This window comes from Silene latifolia, chromosome 2 (assembly GCF_048544455.1).
Source record: "Silene latifolia isolate original U9 population chromosome 2, ASM4854445v1, whole genome shotgun sequence".
In the NCBI taxonomy this organism is placed as follows: Eukaryota; Viridiplantae; Streptophyta; class Magnoliopsida; order Caryophyllales; family Caryophyllaceae; genus Silene; species Silene latifolia.
Window position 1 is genome coordinate 37,973,671 of NC_133527.1, and position 11,099 is coordinate 37,984,769.

Genomic DNA, 11,099 nt, shown 5'->3' on the forward strand with positions numbered 1-11,099 from the left:
GAGTGATTGACTATGCTTGAATGCTTCCTTCTGTTTGTCTTGCACATTCCTCTTTTCTCAATTATTTCTCAATTGTTAACCCACATTTCATTTTCTTGTCTGCTTTCCAGCCAATTTCGTGTGGGAAATTTTGACGGTAAGAGGATAGTTTTGGGAAATTTTTGGTCTGCACATCCTTTATGCATAAAATTAAAAATTAATGATGTTTTGAAGAGGATTAATGGTGTTTTGGAAAGGATCAATAGAGATTTGGTGTTTTGAAGAAGAAAGAGGAGATTAATGGGTTGACCTGAAGTAGATGAGAATAGTACAAAAAAGATAATGGTTGTAATAAGATAAAAGAAACCGGTTTATTATGTTGGATCACCTATGTTTAGGCTGGTCCAGAAGCTTAAGTCACTGAAACCCCTGCTTAAAGATTTGAATAGAAGTCTGTTCTCAGACATTGAGAGGAATGCTGAGATTGCCTATAAATTTTTATTGGGTTGTCAACAAAAGTTACATTTAGATCCTGGTAACATAAGCTTAATGGATATGGAATATCAAGCTAGAGAGAGTTACCTTATGTTGTCCATTGCTAAAGATGATTTTTTAAGACAAAAAGCAAAAGTTAATTGGGCAAAGGAAGGAGATGCCAATTCTGCCATGTTTCATAAAGCCATTAAGCATAGGAAAATCCAAAATAAGGTACTTCTCATTGAGGATACTGAGGGTAAGATATGTAAGACTCCTGATGATATCTTACAGGCTTTTGTGAAGTACTATGAGAATCTCCTTGGGTCAAGTTCTCCTACCTCTCAATTTTATCCACATGTTGTTGAACAAGGGGTGAGGTTTATTGAGACTGATTAGGAAGCTTTGTGTCAGGGCCCTACTGATGAGGAAATCAAAACTCTGATCTTTTCTATACCTGATGATAAGAGCTCTGGTCGAGATGGTTATTCTAGCTGGTTTTTTAAGAAAAGTTGGGACATTGTTGGGGCTGATGTGTGTAAGGCAGTCAAACATTTCTTCAATTCTGGACAGTTGCTTAAACAACTAAATTGTACTAATCTGGTTCTTATCCCAAAAGTTGATAATCATGTGACTGTTAAGGACTTCAGGCCTATTACCTGTTGCAATCTCATCTACAAGATTATCTCAAAGGTCCTCTGTGCTAGGCTTGCTAAGGTACTCCCTTATCTGGTTAACCCTTGTCAATCTGCTTTTATTAAGGATAGGAGTATTATGGGGAATATTTTAATTAGCCAAGACCTAGTTCGTATGTACACCAGGAAACATGTCTCTCCCAGGTGCTTGATGAAAATAGACCTGAGGAAGGCCTATGATTCTATTGATTGGCACTTTGTAAGGCAGATGCTCACTAGTCTCTACTTCCCTCCTAAATTTATTGCCTGGATCATGATTTGCATCACTTCTACTTCTTATTCCATTATTCTTAATGGCCAAACTCATGGTTTTTTTAAGGGTAGAAGAGGACTTAGATAAGGTGACCCCCTCTCACCCCTCCTTTTTACACTTTGTATGGAATATTTAAGTAGGCTTATTCATGTGATTAGTGCTATACCTGGTTTTACATTTCACCCACTTTGCAAAGGCTTACAGTTGACCAACCTTATGTTTGCTGATGATCTCCTCCTCTTCTGTAGAGGAGACATACCTTCTGTGGTTGCTATTACTGAGGTTTTTAAGTGTTTTTCTGATGCATATGGTCTACACATTAATACTGACAAGACTGATATTGTAATGAATGGGGTTCCTCCTGATATTGAGGAGGCTATCATGAGACACACTGGTTTTAAAAAAGGATCCCTGCCTTTCAAATATTTGGGGGTCCAAATCTCTCATAAAAGGTTGTACAAGATTGATTGCAATGTTCTTGTAGACAAGATGCTGACTAGAATTAGAGGCTGGAACAAAAAGAAAATCTCCTACTCAGGGAGATTAATTTTTAGTCAAGCCTGTCTTGGAAACTATTCACAATTATTGGTCCCAGATATTTGTCTTGCCCACTGGGGTTATGGACAGAATAAAAGCTCTTTGTCGGAATTTTTTATGGGAAGGCAATGAAAGTTACACAAAGGCTCCTCTAGTTGCTTGGTCTGTCCTGTGTCAAAAGAAAGAGTATGGGGGTTTAAGCCTAGTTGACACACACCTGTGGAACCTACCTGCTGTTGGTAAATTGGTCTGGTGGATAACTGTCAAGAAGGACCACCTCTGGATTAGGTGGGTTGATAAGATTTATATTAAGGGTACTCCCTGGTTTGAATACAAACCTTCTCAATCTAGTTCGTGGGCTTGGAGGAAGATTTGTGAGATTAAAGATATATTTAGAGATGCTTATGAGCAAGGAAAGTGGCTGGAGGATGATGATGTGCATACAATCTCTAAAGGTTATGAATGGCTTACTCAACAATCTTAACAAAAAGTGATTTGGGCAAAGGCTGTTTGGAACAGGTTTAATTCTCTAAGGCACTGTTTTATCTTGTGGCTCTTGCAGAGACAAAGACTTTTAACCTTGGATAGACTGCAGAAAATGGGGGTGGTTACTTCTGGAGTGTGCTTTTTGTGTAGCAGGGGGACTGAGAGCCATCAACATCTCTTCCAAGACTGTGAGTATGCAAAAAAATGCTACCAGCTTCTTTTTTCCTGGTTGAAGATTACAATGACAGGTGATATTTCTGCTGGGAAGGTACTAATGCAGAGGAACATCTCTAGTCTTCAGAGACTAGTGATTAGTTCTTTGATTGTAGCTGTTCAATATGGGATCTGGCTTGTGAGAAATGTTTGTAGAGTGGACAAGTATGTGATGCATCCAGGAACACTCCTACAGCAGGTCAGGAAAGAGGCCAAATTGCACATAATGGCAGTAGCAATGGGTCAAGTTTGTTTAGTAGATAGTAATTGGTGTAAAAGTTTGGGCCTAATGTAAGGTTATTCTTGTTTTTTTGTTATGACTGTAGGCTGTTAGCGTGTTTTTGCTAGATAATGGCTGGTTGGCATAGTCCTCTCGCCTGAGGATTAATGTAAAATGGTTGTATTGGTGACTTTGAGATCCATTTTGGGACTTTTATCATATTACTTACATTTCCACCAAAAAAAAGAAACCGGTTTAGCAGGTAGCCCTTTTACCTGTTTTAATAAAAGAGAAGAGCGTAAAAGTTTGGTGTATTGGTAGTAAAAATAGAGTATAGAGTATTTTGAGAAGCACTCCAATAGTTTGGAGTATTTCCATTAAATATCCCAAATATTTATATGATTGCAAATAATGATAAGGAAACAAAAACAAAAATAAGTGTGAGATAGTTTATAAATCTAACACCTTTATAAAATGTGAGAGCACTCATGTTACTATTCATCAATGAATATTAACTTGCCTAATGAATAGTACCTACTAAACGGGTTGGGCTGGATGTTTTGTGCGGTTTTGGGCTCTTTTTTGTCTGAGTTCTGAATTATCCTCATAATGGCATAGTATTTGTGGGTATGGGATGAGTGTTTTGTGCGGGATTTGGATGGCTATTATTTGGGCCTCACTTATTACCTTTCCTCCTTATATTCATACCCATCATTCCTCTCATTTGGGCCTGTTGAGACCTTTCCTTCCTACAAGTCTCACTCTGCTCACTCCAACCACTCATTTCTCATCAACCACTCATTTCCTGCCCCTCTCCTCTTCTCTTCCCTCAACCACACACACCCCTTCACCTTTTCCCTTCACTTTCACTCTCACAAATAAACACTGTATTTGATGATCGCGAGCACCTCAACCATGCAAGCGGAGATATCGGAATCAACGTCGCCGTCATCATCGTCTTATCACCGCTACATAAAACTCCCTTGTTTTTATTTTGTGAGTATCTTTCCCATCGATTTCCTTGATTTTATTTTGGGTTTTTGTTTAGGGTTTAGACTCTTGATATGAAGTTTAATTTCGTTCATTTTGGTGTGAATTCATATATTTGGCTGTAATTTTTGGTGGATTTTTGATAGATTAATGAGGACGTTGCTAAAGAAATCATTAAGATCTCTTCATTCTAACATTATAAGAGTTAAAAATCTGAGTTCAGATAAATGAGGAAACGTTTTTGAATCCAATTTTTTGTTGTTTATGCTCAGATTGATTTCGTTATGTGCTCGTATTTACTCATTTTTACAAGCGATTTTGAGTCCTTTTTTGATGTTTACTTCGATTTGCTTTCCTTATTTACTAGTATTTTTCGCTTTTAACAAGCGATTTTGAATCCCAAATGTTGTTTATTCAGTTTCAATTCGTTATTTTTCGCTGCGCAAGATCCGAATCCGCTGTTTTTCTTTTCAATGAAGGAGAATTTAACTTGGGATTTCAGTTTTTCCCGGCCAAATATTGGTGAGAACTTTGATTGTGGGTTTGTCCTCCATTTATTTACCTTAAAATGCGAGCGATTAACCGGCGTATTTATGCTGGTTTCAGTCTGTAAGCAATGAGCCCAGGTTTATAAATATGGTTACCTTTGACAGCAAGGATGATGCGCCCACCATGGCTATGGTTCATGGATATTGTACCTCTCATGGCTTCTTCTTTCATAATTTTGATGCACTGGCCCATCAATTTAGGGTTATTACAATTGATCAACTTGGGTAAGCAAGTTGGATGGATTACACGTTGTAAGATAGGTTTGAAAGTAGAAGTCCGATTCGATATTAAATTTTTATGTGCTTTCTCTCTTGCCTTGCAGTTGGGGTGGATCAAGCAGGCCTGATTTTACATGCAAAAGTACAAAAGGTTAGGAATCATTTACTTGTCATATTCAACTCTCTTTTCTCAAATGCTATATGTAGCTGCCGACTGTCGTCTTTGTGGTCAATCAAACATGCATTGAAATTTAAGATGGAGTTAGATAAATATTTGGCTTCTTGAAATTATGCGGCACTTCTTTAACGCCTTTTGTTTTGTTACCACAATGCAGATTCAGAAGCATGGTTTATCGATTCTTTGGGGGAATGGCATAAAGCCATGAAACTCAACAGTTTCATTCTTCTTGGGCATTTATTTGGGGTTTACATTGCTTCTAAATATGCTCTCAATGTTTCTATTGTCCCATTGTTAGTTTTAATTCAGTTGAGCAATTTTACTCGATTTTGTGTCTAATTAGTTAATGCATAAATATGTTTCTGTAGCACCCTGAGCATGTCCAACGCTTGATTTTAGTTGGACCAGTAGGATTTGCAGCACAGGCTGAAATAAGAGCTTCTCAGAAAATTTAGAGCATCGTGGAAAGGGTTGTCTTAAACTATCTCTCGGAGTCTAACTTCTTCATTCCTTCGGAGGTTTTGAGGTATTTTGCTTTCTCCTTTTTCTTTTTCTTATCGTTCATCAAAATGGCAGCCAGAGGGATTTAGACGATACTTTGAGAAGAGTCATCTTGTAAGGACGACTTTCTATGCATCATCCAAACTCTGTAAAGTAGATTAAGCTTATGTTATTCCATTTAGTTTTCGGAATCCTGATTTTTGTTATTATGCAGAGGCATAGGGCCTTGGGGACCAAGTTTGGTTCGTAAATACGACACAATACGCGTTACTAACAGTTTTGTATACTTAGTTTTAGACCAGTAGCCAGGGGTAACAACTATGAAAACTTAATGGCTTAGAACTTTTAACGCAAGTAACTTCTTCGCACTGTTACCAACATCCTGTTGGTTGCAGGAGTAAGACGCAAGTAATTATTTTGTTAATTGTGATCTTATAGTAGCTTAATAATGATGTATCATTGTATTATGTTGAAGGTATTTGACGACATCATTTTGTAGTCGAAAGCCGAAGAAGGATTATTATGGTAATTACTTATTTCATCATTCAATTAGAATACCTTCTAGAAAATTGTGGTGTTAAATACTTAAATTATGCAAGTTGGTGTAATTTAGGGTATTTTTGAATTTTTTTTGTGTTTCTAATGGAAACCGATTTGCGAATTATGGTATTTACTTATTTCATCTTTTAATTATTTAAAACTTAGAAATTTGTGGTGTTAAATCATGCAGATTGTGAAGGTTTTGTTATAAAAGGTGAGTTACTAATGGTAATTGGTAAATTGAGTTGTTAATGAAATATGCGGTGAACAAGGATTATGGTATTGTTCATGTAGTGACTTTACAATTATTAAAAATGAGGTGTAGGAGTCCCATTTGTTGTTAATTCGAATCAATTTTTTGCTGTTAATTCGAATCAATTTTTTGATGTTATCCCAACAATTTTTTGATGTCATCCCAACAAATGGGACCTTTTGATGTTAATTCGAATCAATTTTTTGTTGTTTACAACTTTTCGGTGTGTCTATTCGCCTATCCCTGTGGTTCATACTGCATTTGTCCCTCCGATTTTGTGATGGCATGTCAGCTGAGTGAACCCATTAAAAACAAATTTAGTTATGGGTCCTTTGGAGACAATCATCTACCTGATTAACACAGAGAGAGGTCGGATATGTTTGACCGCTCATACTATGACGTATAGATGAGTCTTTCTTTAAAAAGCATATCAAATTGTTGTACGCCGACATTCACATTTTAATTAAGTTGTGTTTGGTGAAGTTGATCATCCTTTACTTCTACTAGCTATATGCTTCTTTGTTATAGACTGTTTTGGAGGCGTTGTAATGAAAAATCTGTATTCTGATTTCAGGATAAGGATTCATGGGATATGAGTAAACCTGAAAAAATAGAAGCAACATGCTAGAAAAAGGAGGAAGGCAGTGCATTGTTCAAGTTCAAGGCCGGCAAATACGTGAGAGCTTCAAAGAGATATGCAAGGTACAAGGCATTTTCTTTGTTAAAGTGATCAAGTTTCAACTTAATTGTGCTATAGCTTATGTCATAAGAAGTCGTCAGTTATGACTTATGATTCTCTTCAGTGCAGGCTGCAAAATACATAGATTGAATATGATACTTTCTTCACTAGTGAAGATAACTTGCAATCTAGGTCTAACAATTGAAATGAACTGTGTTTTATACAATTTGTTGATGATAACAGATGCTACATGGGGATTAACTACACCTTTGACATCCGTGAGGACTGGCAGCAATAGGATTCTCAAGCTGTTGATCGATGCTTTTTCGAGTAGCTTATAAGTTCCATGTTAAATTGAGCTTGGCCTTCCCATGTCATTACTTTGTGTCTCTTGATTTGTTTACATTCTTTTCCCAGCATACTCTGTAATCAGTGAGTGTGTAATCCGTGAGTTTGATTAATCCTTTATGGTGAACCTTATTAGATTTTGTTGAATATGAGTAGGCGAGTAGCTAGTGGACCAAGTAGTTTTGATGATTTAGTCGTGTCAAAGTGTGTTGAATATCATGATCCTTACGATCTATGAACTATCGGACTTCAGCTCAATGATTGCTATGCGCTCTTAGAATTTGTGGGAGTATCAAACAATATATAAATAGCACAATTAAATGAAAAATTTGCGGATCAGGAGCTCCTATAATATTTGATATTTTGTAGCTTGCGCCAACAACCTTTATATTAGTCATTTTGAATTGAATTTAAATTTATCTTATTTCCAAGTAATCACTCGTATTTTGTGTTTTAAGATAATGTTTTAAGCCAAGGAGGATAAGTTTAAGGAGGATGAGGACGAGGTAGCAAAGTCAAAGAGAAGAGAGAGGGAAATAATAGAACGAGGGAAGAGGGAGAGGAATGGGGGAAGAGAACGAGGAAAGGCTATGAGTAGGAGGGGAAGGGGAAAGAGATAGAGGGCCGAGAAAGTAGTTAAGGGAAAAGAAGAGGAGATATGGACAAGGAATGGAATGGAAGGATGTGAACAATACAACAAAAGGGGAGGAGGGGAGGGGAGGAGAAAGTGTGTGAGGAAAAATGGAAGGAGTAATATGAAAACAAGTGGAGGACGAGGGAAATTGGAGGATATATAAGAGGTGTACTAAAAAATAAAAAAATATAAGAAAACTCGACTTAAAAAAATAGATTTTAAAAGTTTATCGAACTTTCTTTTCGTAATGTATTAGTAGAGACAATCTTAATCACGATCTCACTTTCTTAAAAGTTTCAAAAGGAAACTGGACGAGACACAAGAGGAGGCGGGGAAAGAGTAAAATAAAGATGGGAGAAGGCTAGGAATAGGAAAAGAGGCAAGAAAAATGATAATAGGGAAAGAGCAGAACAAGGGAAAAATAAAGAGGAGGGGCGGGGGAAGATGGGGGAAAGCGGATGAGGACAGACAGTAGGAGTAGAAAAAGAAGAAGAGAATGCGGATGGGGATGGGGATGGGGAAAATGATGGAAGTCGATAAAGGGAATGTTTAGAAAGAAGATAAAGTAAGGCTAGAGGAAAAGGGAAGGACGTGAACTATTAAAAGAAAGGGAAATGAGAAGGGTGGGGAGAAGAAAGGGGACGGGGGAAATAAAGAGTAATACGAGAAAAAATGGATGGAGTAGTAGTAGGAAATGAAGTGATATAGTGAAGAATAAAATAATTATAAATAAACTCGACAAAAAAATACAATATACTAAATTTAACTGTACTTCATTTAATTGAGAAGCAATGTTTTGTACTGAACGATTTGTCTAAAACACGTTTATTTGGACGGTGTGTGTAGATAAACATAAGTTTTGAGTGAAACTGTTTAGAACTTTCAGAAAAACGGTGTTACAGAATATCTATGTGTTGTTGGACAGAGTCTGGTCTACGTGTTTATGTTACTTTACAAGCTACAACATCATATTTAATGTTTTATGTATTCCATGTAATTCTGTTCTTTAACAATTAACTATCTAAGCGCGTAGTTATATCCAGATATTCATGCTCTTAACAAAGTTAAATACGAATTATTTACGAATAGTTGTAATTTGTTTTTTTTTTCCAATCGATTCAACTATGAAAACAATATAACAAGAATTCAATGTGTTCGACACTCAACATGTATAGACAGTCGAACCGAATAAACATACGCTAGCATGCACATAAAACATCGTAGGTTAAAATATCTTGGGGGGACCGCGCGCTTTCGCGCGCGGTGCAACCAACTAGTATAATAAAAAGACAATTAAAAGCATAACATATCACCATTCAACTATTTAAGAACAATTTATAAAGTCACATCATCATTTCTTATTTTGAAAAGGAAAAAGAAAACAAAAATGAATTTATAAACATTAAATACAAATAAATAACATAATAAATATTAAACTTTAACCTATTTAATTTTAAAATAAATTAATCAATAATCAAAAATTAAAATACATACTAAATTTTCTAGTTCCACGTTTATTGTTGGAAGAAGATAAAGACAAATAAAAGCGAAGAGAGAAAAATAATTGAAAAAAATATCAAACAAAAAAAATGCAGTGTAGTGCAAGAAGAAAAAAAAAATTAATAAGCAAAAAAAAAATAAAAGATCAAACACATCATGTGACCCATAAAAAGAAAAATAAAAAAACAATGCAAAATGTAAAAAATTAAAGAAAAAACACATCACGTGCCAAAAAAAAATACAATAACAAAGTAAAATGTAGAAAAAATAACATAAGACTCTGCACCAACAACCAAAAACAAAAACAGAAGCACAAACCTAGCAATATTCGTGACAAAATAATAATAAACTGTGGCAAAAGTTTAGTAACTTGTGGCCATATACATAACAATAAATAAATTTTGATGATATATTATGACAATATATGTATTGGTTAATAATTTTTTTTTTCTTACGAGTCCCTTTTGTCCGTAAGGCCCGGTGTTATCGCAAATCCGGCCTTGTATAACACCACCACTGTAATAAAACTAGTTGAATGTTTATATGGATAGTGTGAGGTATAGTAAATAGGAAAGAGAAGAAACGTTATTTGTTGACGTGGGTGTGGATGCTTTTTTGATGTTATTTGGTGAATTTGGGTGATGAGGTGGATGTTGAATTGAAGAGAGAGAAAAGCTGAAAAAGTGTAGAATGAAAATTGATCAGAACTCACTGATGCGGATGCTCTTAACACCCGGGTGAACAAGAACATTTTTCTTGTCCAAAGAGACAATTTCTACAATAAAAAAATCAAGTTCAGAATTATAATATAAATTACCGAAAGTGGATAATCAGACAATTAGAACAAAAAATAGATAGAGTCAAACATGTCTGTTTTTTTAATTCAACGTCAATAACAATAACAAGCATCGACCTCGCCTTATCAGCATCTTCAATTTCACAGACATCTTTTCCCGGATTCCATTTACCATACCGACACATAAGTTTCCAGAATTTTGACATAACCCCCAATTATTAACTACCCATTCATCAGCCTTATCCAACAAAACACTACCATCCTTCAAAACATTCAACACAATGGAATAAAACCTAATAGACTTTGCTAAATTTAGAACCAGATTATGGTATGCTTTGGCCCAAGAGGCGAATTCATCATTATGAAGATTAATAACACTATTCCTTAAGACTTCAAGACCAAAATAAAATTACATTTTATAAAAAAAGGTAGCTGGAGAACCACCTTTAATGGTATAATTACCGCCTTTAGGATAAATCTGATTCCTAAAACAGCGAACCCCGTAAAAGTAAATATCATCCTAACCAATAACAATTTTAGTTTCACAACCCGCGTAAATGAGTGTGACAAGAAAAAAATTATCATTTGATTTCGGATTATCAACTGAGACAACAGGTTTGGTACTAAGAAAAATCCTCTTTCAAGTCGAAAAACCCCTAATTGTAAAAACAACCCACGTAAACCAATAATAAAGCAAAATATCATCCAAATTTAAATCAAGGGTTTTTTTTATTCAAAGGGATTTTTTCAACATACATCAATCTCAAATTTGTAGAAAAACAATACATAAGAAATAAAACTAAAATAAATGAAATAAAACTAAAATATAAAAGAATAAATAAATTATCATATAAGAAATAATAGCATATCATAAGCTTTAGCTTTACTTCTGTCTTAATTAGAACTGTCAGCATAAAATTTGCCGTTAGTAGGTTGATTCTTAGGAGGCATAATTACGTACGTGTAGTGGTGTTATAGAGAGAGGGAGAAAGGAGTGATGGAAATTGGTGGGGTGGGGTGGGGTGGGGTGGCGGGAATGAATTGAAAAAATATTTT

General features: G+C 35.4%; 1 pseudogene; it reads left to right on the plus strand.

Annotated features, from left to right (window-relative positions):
* Positions 1-369: 369 nt before the first annotated feature.
* LOC141639639 (uncharacterized) lies at positions 370-5,694 on the plus strand (annotated as a pseudogene).
* The last annotated feature ends 5,405 nt before the right edge of the window (positions 5,695-11,099 follow it).